At 48.9% G+C, this 10369-nt stretch overlaps 1 non-coding gene across 1 annotated transcript; it reads right to left on the bottom strand.

The window, feature by feature from the left end:
- Positions 1–1959: 1959 nt before the first annotated feature.
- Positions 1960–2041, bottom strand: TRNAL-UAA (transfer RNA leucine (anticodon UAA)). Its single transcript has one exon. It is a non-coding gene; the product is annotated as a tRNA-Leu (tRNA).
- Between the last annotated feature and the right edge of the window lie 8328 nt (positions 2042–10369).

Genomic DNA, 10369 nt, shown 5'->3' with positions numbered 1-10369 from the left:
ACAGAAAGTGGCCTGTGAAGGGCTTGTGTAGCTAAGCAAACACCTCAGGTTCTTGTGTACTTGGTTGTCTAGTGGCTTGGATTCAGCACACTCACTGCTGCAGCCTGGGTTGGATTCCCAGTGAGGGAAAATAGCCTCATCTATATTCATGAATTCTGCTAAATCTTTCCTCTTTCATCATGGGAAGGGCTAGGGTGCCAGAGGCAGGCTCTGACCGGGAGACTCACCTGGTTGAGTTCTGGCAAGCAGCCAAGCACATTTCCCAGGCAGCTCCTTTCCTGCACAGGCTGCAAGTGTCATGTCCTTGGGGGAATAAGCCTGAGTGGAGGGGGAGGGCCTCAAGCAGGCAGCTGCCATTGGCCAGACACAAGCTAGGAGCAGGGACAGAGCATGAAGCTTCTCCTCTACTGCTGTGAAACACAAAGGGCCCAGCAGCTTCTTTTCTCATCGGTGTTTGGGGGCAGGGCAAGCAGGGAATAGATCCATTGGTTTTGTGGACTGGAGCTGAAGTAGTTCAGTTGGGAGCGTATTAGACTGAAGCTCTAAAGGTCCTTGGCTCAATTTCAGGCTTTTACATGTGTCAACCTGTGATAGAAACTTCTCTGCTAACCCAGAATTACTCCTGTGTTTGATCATCATGTCACTTCCTGGCACTGACAAATCATGTTCATGGGATTAGCCCTGGTCCCTCCCAGCTCTTTCTGAGAGTCCCTGCTTCCTTGGCTTAAAGGACACCCAGGCTATGTCTAGACTACATTCCTCTTTCAAAAGAGGGATTTAAGTTAGACACATTGAAATTGTAAATGAAGCTGGGATTTGAATTTCCCATGCTTCATTTACATAACTGCATCATGGTGGGGGTTTTTTTCGAAAAATGCTATTTTGAAAGTGAAACCGCATCTAGACATGGTTCTTTCAAAAAGAAAACCCTTTTTCAAAAGATCCTGTAATCCTCATTTTTTGACCTAGTCCCCTGCAGCATGTACCAGTTGACCCTTCTGGCATCTACATACAAGCAAGTCATTCTGCTGTAGAGAGAGCAGAGGAAGAAATCTCACCTTGTGTGTCTCTGTGGTGCAACGGAAAGCATGTTGGACTACCAAGGTGTGGTGCTCAGTATGAGCCAGGCCAGTCATTCAAAAGTTGTGAGTTCAAATTGCAGCAGAGTCACTTTAGCTGTCTGAGCAGTGTGTACAAGACAGAAAATCTCTTCAAAGGGGCCCAGAAGAAGGGGAAAAATGGCTGCCCCCAGGGGCTACAAGTTTCTGCACCACAGGGATGCTTGTTTGCACCCTCCACCCCACATAAGAAAGAGGATGAGGGGGGAAGAGAAAGGGCAAGTCCAGCTGCCTTCTGGGGGCTGAGGTCTGCTCAATGCCTCCTGGGGCTGCCCCTTTCCACAAGTGTTATGGGGAGTAATGCTGCTGCTGCCACTTCGATCCCTCCGCCTCTCACTGACATTCCTGGATGTTCTTTTCTGCTTCCTTGCCTCTGTTCTTTGCCTTGTCCCTTTCCTGTTCCCTGGTCCTGCCCAGCTCTGGCTCCCTCCCAGCTGTCTGGCTGCCTCCAGGCACTTCCCCACATGAACAGCTCGGCTACCCTGGGGGCCTGTCTCCATCGCTTCTGCCACTGCCAGCCAAAGGGAGGCCACTGGGGCCCAGCATCTTTCTGCCCAACCAGGGATGGCTTTTGGGAGACCAAGTAAGGAGACGGAGGGGCCACTGGAGGCCCTTAGCCCCCTGGCTGCGTCCATGGGGAGGCAACTCTGTTGAAAGCCCGACTCATGTCCTATCAGTTAGGCAGGCCCTGTTATCTACGTTCCCACCTGCTTTGTGTAGCTTCCCTTGCCTTTTCCAGGTGCTTCTTCAGATGGGACAGGGACATTCTACTCTGGGCCGGGGGGGGGGGGGGTCAGGTAGCTTGCTGCCCTAGCAATGGGTGTGGCCAAAACACAGGCCTCCCTGTAAGCAGGATTTGAACCTGCACAGGGCAACCCTATTGGATTTTAAGTCCAACACCTTAACCACTGGGCTATCACAGCTATGAATGCAGTGTTGCTCCGGTGCCAGGGAAACAGGTAAATAAACCTAGTGCCCAGCCCTGACAGCACCTGCCACACAGAATTCACACAGCAAACCTGGCTCCCAGAGCACAAAGGATTTGGCAGAGCAAAGGGGGGGGCTCTCCTCACCCCAGTGAGTCCCCCTGAGCCTCTGACCTGCCTCCCTCAGCTTGCCTACTATTCTCTGTCCCATTCCTGCCTTGCTTCCTCCTTGGGCCAGTCACATAAGGAGGCAGCAGGAAGAGCTGGCCCCATACGCTAGCCTCCCAGGGTAGGGGACACCAAGTCACAAGCCTCCAACTCATGCCTGGCCCCACAGACCTTGCTTCCCCAGGCTGGCACTAAAAGGCATTCTCAGCTAATGTCACCCCCCTCTGTCACATGGGAGTCGGGCTTGTCCCAGGTATAGGCTGGGCAGCAGGAGCTGTGCTTACCTGGGGAGAGCTGCAATAAGAGGAGACCCTGTGTTTCTGCCTGTCTGTGAACCAGGGACCTTCTGCACGTTAGGTGAATGTAATAACCACTACACCACAGAAACCCACCAAAGAGTTTAAACTTACTCTTTTTCTAAAACCATCTTCTGCAGGGGAGGGAAAACACCTTTTCATGGGAAATTGCTGTGAGCTCTGAGTCTGGCAATTAAGCCCTATATTTACTATAAACAATTGGTAACACACATACTAAATGAAAACAAATATGCCTACAACAAGTCACAGCTGGAGAGATCTCTGAAAACATCCACTCCATGTGCAGCCACAAATGGGATGTTAGAAATTATTTTAAAAGACCTTGACAATAAGACAATGACTATTGTATTACATCTCTATAAATCCATGCTATGCCCACAACTTGAGCACTGACTGGAAATGTGGTTGCCCTGTCCCCCACAAAAAACATATCTTGACATTGGAAATGTTCAGAAAAGCACATAAAAATGATGAAAGGTTTGGATCAGTTGCCATACAAAGAGAGATTGGGACTTTTCACCTTAGAAAAGTGGAGACAAAGTGGAGATAAGATAGAGGTCTATAAATCATGGCTGTTGTTGAGACTGTAAATAAGGAAAGGTATTTTTCTTGTTCCCATAATAGAAGAACTAAGGGTGTGCCATGATATTAGCAGGTTGAAAACAAACAAAAGGAAGTATTTATTCACACAATGCACAGTCAACCTGTGGAACTCCTTGCCAGAGGATGTTGTGAAGACCAGGACTATAAGAGCATGTCTATACTTGGAAACTATTTTGAAATTGCTTAAATTGACTTAATAACTTCCAGTCTAGGAAAATAGAAATAACGTGTCCTCACTATGGAGAAGCCTCAGAATTAGTCCGAGGCAGGCTCTGTTAATGTTCCTTCATGGGGGCATGGAATTAAAAACAGAGAATCAAGACTGGGAGTAGATGAAGCCAAGAGCCCTGTTCTACTTTGTCAATAATCTCTGAGGTGGCATGAAATCCCCTCTCCAGTTTCGAATGCTGAAATATCATCATCTTTATGATGTCATTTCTGGCCTCTTGGTACAGCCTTTGAACTCTGAGTGCAGATGTGCTTACCAGAGATGGAGAGATGCCAAAATAAACTAAGCCATATTGACAAAGGCTTCTACCAAAGTCCAGGATTGAATGACAGACCTTTAGATCATCAGTCTAATACTCTCCAAAGTGAGCTACTTTGGCAACTCCCCCAAGGTTTCTGAGTCCGAGACTTCTCTCAGGCATGTTTTTCTCCACAGCAGTATACAAGAGAGATGCTGCTGCCTGTGGCCCTGAAAAGCAAGATGAGTTTTGCCTACCCCTCTCAGCCTGACTCACACTTGGCCCCATTCCTGCCTCACTTCCCAGGGTGTCCCAGTGGCTGAAAGGGACAGTGGCTGCCAACAGGGGGAAGAAGATGGGCGGAGGGCCATGTTCCCTCTGAGATTTTCCATCCATGGGCAGAGTGAGTTTCATAATGTGCACCACTAGTGAGGTCGTTTGCCCTTGTGCGGATGTGTGCTACTGTGGTATCCGCCAATTACTCACAAACAGCTTAGCTAAATATAGTTTTATAATTTTATAGACGAAAAAATACTGAAACAAGGGATAATTAACAAGGTACGTGACTTTATGTATTTAATATGAAATCAAATACAAAGAACATAAACACTGCAACACATTCCGTAGTCATTTGGTATCTTACACGGATCTGTTCCTTTGAGGCGTAAAACAAAATTCTCCATTTTCTTTATTTAGCAAGCAAGATATGATGATTCATATCGCTACATGAAATGAAATAGTTGTTACACTTTATGCTGGAAATTAAATAATCTGTTATTTAATGGGCTCGGTTCGGAGTGCTGTTTTGGTATGTCTACATTTGCTCCTTTGTTCGGACTAGGGATGCAAATGTAGGCGACCGAAATTGCTAATGAAGTGGAGATTTAAATATCCCGTGGAGATTTAAATAGTAAGATCTCGCCTGGCGGGTTAGTCCGAATCATAGCTGATTTGAACCAGGAAGTGCTCGCTGGGACGCGGTAGTTCGAACCAAAGCCCTTGGTTCAAACTAACGTTACTCCTCATTTTTTGAGTCAAAGGTGTTGTCCTGGACCATAAACCAGAAAAACCCTGTCTGGGGAGGGCACCATGGCATAGCTGGCTAAAGCACCTGCCTTATATACAGGAAATCCTGGGTGCAACTCACAGTGATGCCTTGTTGGAGCATTTGATCACATTTTCCTAAATCCTTCTGAGACACAGAAGAGGCCTCCCCTGGTCCTCCCCAGAACCATGGAACTGCTGGTTCAGGAAAAGGCTGATTGGGGAGGAGGGTTGGGAAGAAGGAAACCATAAGCCTGGAGTGGTTGCACAGGCCACTGTGACTGGCAAGGCTGTGGGAGAGTTTGAACTCCCTCGATTTCATACTGGAACTCTGCTTAAAGCTGCAGGATTTGACTCCAGAGGCTGCTCTTAAATGCAACGGAGTTTGAGCTGCTTGCAGCTCTGCCTTTGGGAGAGGGAGTTTGTACTAGAAAGAGGCAGGCTGAGTGACTTAAGAACAAGAGGCTGGGCATTTCCGTCATCGAAGGGGCATTAGATCATTATGAGAACATTGCCCGGTACGCCACTTTAAAGATGGGGCAGCAGGGAAGAGTAGGAATGAGACTGGCAGGGGGCTGAAGCAGCAGGGTTGGAGTGACCAGGCCAGCTGTTCAGGGGGCAGGAATGTCTCCACCTTGTTCTCACAACTATTCTGGAGGACACTTGAGTGGCGTTCAACTCTCCAAAGTCTAGCCAGGGGAGCAGACAGCGGAATCTCTCTTTAAGGGACCTGAAGGCACCTCCACATCAATGCGGGCCCTCCTGAACCTGCCTGGGAAATGTTCCTTGCTTTAGGGCTGTCCTGTGTAGGGCTTCATCAGCCCAGGGAGCAAAGGGCAGGCAGCATCCCCCACGATGCACAGGGGCAGGTCCACATCTCCAGCTCTGAGAGTGCGGTCGGGGGAAAGTACTGGGAGGCATCTTCTGGTAGAATCAGGAGCAACAAAATATGCCGGCAGCATGCGCCTTCTCCAAGAATATACCCACATCTTGAAGGGGACAGAAAGTGGCTTGAGAAGAGCTAGTGTAGCTGAGCAAACACCTCAGGTCCTTGTCTCTCTGGTGGTCTAGTGACTATGATTCACCACTCTTACTGCTATCATGTGGTTTTGATTCCTAGTCAAGAAGCCAACCTCATCTGCATTTATGAGATCTGCTAAAGTCTTTGCCCTTTTCCATCATAGGGAGTGCCAGTGGGTTGAGGAAAAGGAGGGGCTGGGTTGCCAGAGGCAGGCTCTGACTGGGAGACACTCCCAGCAGCCAAGCACATGTTTGAGGCAGCTCCTTCCCTGTGCAGGCAGTACAGGTCATATGCCTGGGTGAATAAGAACTTGTGTGGTCCAGCCAGGGCTTCAAGCAGGTATCTCCCATTGGCCACAAACAATCTGGGAGCAGGGATCAGGCATGAAGCCTTCTCCTCTACAGCTGTGAAAAACAAAGGGCCCAGCAGCCCCTTTTCTCATCTGTGTTTGGGGGCAGGGCAAGCAGGGAATCTACCTGAGACTTCTCGCTGCCATGTTGGGTGGCTTCATGGGCTGGATCCAGCCCGCTGGCCTGTATTGCTCAGGCCTGGCTTAGAGGGAACCTTGGCTCTGGGCTGTGAAGGAGTGGTGCTGTGGAAAGGCCAGTCTTACCTTCCTGGGCAGTGCATGACAATATCCATTTTGTGCAGCATGGGTGCCAAACATCCCAGACAGAGAATTACAGGCCAGAGAGATCTGTATCCAGTAATTAAAGTAGCTTAATTGGGAGCGCATTAGACTGAAGGTCTAAAGGTCCCTAGTTTAATCCCATGCTTTGGCATGTACCAACATGTGGAAGGAACCTATCTTTTAACCCAGTGTTACTCCTGTGTTTGATCATCACTTCACCCTTTTTGGCCACAGCTTGGCATTGACAAATCAAGATAATCTGAATAGCCCCGCCCCTGACTTCTACCTGTGAGTTGCTGCCTCCTTGACTAATGTCCATCCAGTGGTGGCCCTAGATATGGAACAGTGGCTATGGGCTGATGGGGATGTATTTGGATAATCTCATGTGACCTTACCTGGGGCCAGCCAGCTAAGCAGGAGGGAAACTCAGTGGCCAGCTCAGGCAGGGCAAAGAAACTCGCTTGTCTCAGGTGGAGACCACGGGCAGCAAGAATTTGGGTCATAAAGTCAGTGGACTGGTGACAGTGGGGGCAAGACATGAGCATCTTCTCCTGCCACTGGGGAAGGGCCCAAGTCCCTTTCAGGCCCCAGGGGATGGAGGTGGCTGAGGGAAGAACGTGGCCAGAGCCCCCTCTGTCAGCCGACGGTCAGGGCAGTGTGTGTATGTGTGCTGAGAAAAGGTTTAACGTCCGTGACTTTACTGCTAGGACCGGGGGTCCCGTCACAGAGGGCAGCCAACAGGTTTACAGACGCCCCTGTTTATAGGAAGAGCTTATTACACCTCAGATTTTAGCTGCTAGGATACAGGATCCCTTCACAGCGGGCAGTCTAGGGAAGACTGAGAGATGCCCCAATGGATCTGTCACCTAGGAGTGACACGATCCAAACGCCCAAGCTCCTCCTATACCTATCCCTTATGACTGGCTGAAGTTCTTTTAAATTGTGCTTGGTTCTGTTACAGCAACTGAAGGAGTCAGGTTAAAACTTAAACAGTTACAGGCTTATTTAAAAAAAAGACTTATAAAAGCATATGGTTACAATGGCTATTGCTCTCTTTCTTAACTGTTAGCAAATATAGATCTTAAAAATGGTTACAAAAAATAAAGATAGGAAATAAAAATAATGGTGCCAAATGACAGCTTAATTTTTAAAGAGCTCTAAATCTATGTGTACACTTAAGACAAAGGACCACATCCAGGTACAATTTTTACCCCCTTCTGTGCCTCTCGACTCCAGCGGGTCAAGCCAGGGCCGGTCCCTCAATTCCTAGGAAAGACGAATACGAGGTGGGCGTCCCCGTGGAACCTCAGGAGATCAAACACCAAACCCGACCAGCAGATAGATGGTAGAGTGACACTCAGAGTAAATGTGCTGCTGGACCCATCTTTATACCCCCGGGGGCCCATATCCTCTTTCTTAAGATGCCAAATTGTACTGGTGCGTTTTGTGGCGCCAGTTTTTACAAGCAAGTTTCTAGTTAGTTTACACTTGCAAGAGAGATAACTAAATTGTAAGTACTAGACATTTTATTACTGTGCGAGAGATTCCTCCCCCTGCGGACGGCTGTGTGTTCGTATCAATATAGGTTTAAGTCAAGGGCACTCCTCAGCAGCCTCTTGGTCAGCAATTGGCGTATCTCTGTTTACAGCCATTCACGGTCACAGCAGCCTGCCATATCCAGAGCCTCCTATTCAAGGCTTTCTGCTCTGTGTGCCCTGCATGCTCCAGGCAAGCAAAGATGGATGTTACAAGGGGGGTTCCTGTCTGGCTACACCCTCCCAGCAGGCTGGGGCTACACAGGGTCTGTGTTTGCTGCTCCTTCCTCCCACCAGGATTCCTGCCTGCTCCTTGCAAGCTGCTCAGCCTGTTCCTTGTTCCGGCCTCCCTGCCCCGAGCAGGCAGCTAAAGGAGAACAGGCCACCTTGCCAAAAGCTTGCAGTGCCCAGCAAGAGGCTTGAACCCAGCAGCATGAAGTCATTAGTACCAAAGGCTAAACAGCTGAGTTAGTCAGCCCCCAGCAAAGGGAATCACTACTGGTCATTTCAGAGAAGAGCTCCAGGCAGCTGCAAGGATGTTGTGGGCTTCCGAATGAGGTGGGTGGCCTAGAATTAGTGCAATATTGAAGGGAAAGTAGTTCAAGTAGCAGAGCACTTGTTTTGCATGCAAGAGGCAGTGGAATTGACACCCACATTCTCCAGGGGCATTTCCCCCTGTTTTCATAGCCAGCCAGAGGGCTAAGCTTTTGCAGTAGCCCCCTCTCTGTTTCTTCTTTCTCTCTGAAAAAGACAGACCTTGTGTTAGGTCAGCAAGAGAGCAGCCAATGTGTCACCCCCAGAGAGCCAGCTAGAGATCATATGGATCTCATTTTCCAGTGAGAGTGGTGGCCTCATCCCATCTTCTCATTGGCAGAACCAGCCAGTGAGCTAAGGGCCTCCAGTGACCCCCTCCTTCTTCCAATTTGCCCTCCCAAGAAAGAAAGACCTGGTTTACCTTTCTTTTCCCCCAGCAGTTTCCATGTAGCAAAGCAGACAGAGATGTGGGGGGTCACACAGGCTCTAGGTGTAATGGGAAGTGTGTTAGGCATCTAAGCTATGGTGTTCAGTATCAACCAAGTCATTCAAAAGTTGTGGGTTCAAATTCCACCTGTATTACCTTAGCTGGCTGATCCTTGAAGCTTACTGCTGTTACCCCACTGAGTGGGGGAAGGGGGAGAATTCCAGGGCCATTGTGAGCCAGGGAGTCACACCCAGCCAGCCCTTTGTCTTGGTCAGGCCAGAGGTTTCAGGCCTGGAGCCCAGAGGACAAGGGGGAGGGGCAGGACTTGCTTTGGCCAAGAAGGTTTGCAGTTTAAACCTGAAGGGCCAAAACTGCAATGGTGTGGGGCCAGAGAAGGGGTCTGATGGAGAATTTCAGTATACACCTGATATAGGATTGTTCTTGTTACTGATGTTAATTCTTGTAACCAATGTATTATTGTTGCAGAGAATTGTAACGGTATACAGTGTGCATGAGCTTATGAAAATACCATATAATCTGTCTGGAGATGTACCAAACGACAGACGGTATGTAAGGGGACATTGTGATGTTGCTACTTCATGGTTAACACTTGTAACTAGTCTTGGAACTTCTTACAGGACAAAAAGGGTTCCAGCTAGAAGGCCCTGTGTAAGAAGGGAAACTGAGGCGTGCCACCATTTTGTTGGGGGAGGCCTGTGATGCCCTCAGTGATGTTACTGGCATCACTTCCTGCATCAATTTTGCGTTGGGGGTGTCACATTACTGAGTTGGAGGGAAGCAGCCAGATCGCTGCTGCACCCCTAGGTGGGGGTGTTGGCCCCAGAAATTGGTATTGAATGGGAGCTTGTTGTTTTCTGATCCTGTGTACACTGTTTATGTGAGTATATAATGTCTGTGTGTGTAGATCTGTAATCTGTTTGGAAACTGAAGATTTCCCTGCATGTGGTTAAGCATTGGGCAGGGCCGAGCCTGTGGACATGCTAATTACCTGTGGAACAATGGTTCTCAATGGGCCGAAGACACACCCAAAGAATGGGGGCTGTCCTGAGAGCAGCCAGCAGGGAACACAGAGAGGCTGAGGACCAGGTGACCTGCTGCATACCAGAAGGGGCCGGGAAGGGGGTATAAAGAGGCCATGTGGTCGATGCCATTTTGTTCTCAGCTCAGCACTTCATCCCAGAGGCAGCATTGCAGGGATTGAAGAGCCCGGAAGACCTGTGAACCCATCCTGATCGTAGGATGTGCAATAAGAACTTTTAAACCAGCAGCTGCAACATCTCTGCTAGAGCCTGAATCGAGAACTGGGAGATTCGGTGCATGTAACGTACTGTACTTTAATAACCTTACTCTCATGCTTTTCTTTCCTGTAATAATAAACCTTTAGATATAGATTCTAAAGGATTGGCCCAGCGTGATTTGTGGGTAAGGTCCAGAGGGTAAATTGACCAGGGATCTGTGGCTGGTTTCTTGGAACCGGACAGAACTTGTTCGGGGTAGGTGGGATTGGGTGCTAGGACCCCCCACCTGTGTATAGGCCCGGGGCCATCTGGGGCACGG

Source organism: Pelodiscus sinensis, chromosome 31, assembly GCF_049634645.1.
Source record: "Pelodiscus sinensis isolate JC-2024 chromosome 31, ASM4963464v1, whole genome shotgun sequence".
In the NCBI taxonomy this organism is placed as follows: domain Eukaryota; kingdom Metazoa; phylum Chordata; order Testudines; family Trionychidae; genus Pelodiscus; species Pelodiscus sinensis.
This window is presented reverse-complemented; position numbering and strand designations above follow the sequence as displayed.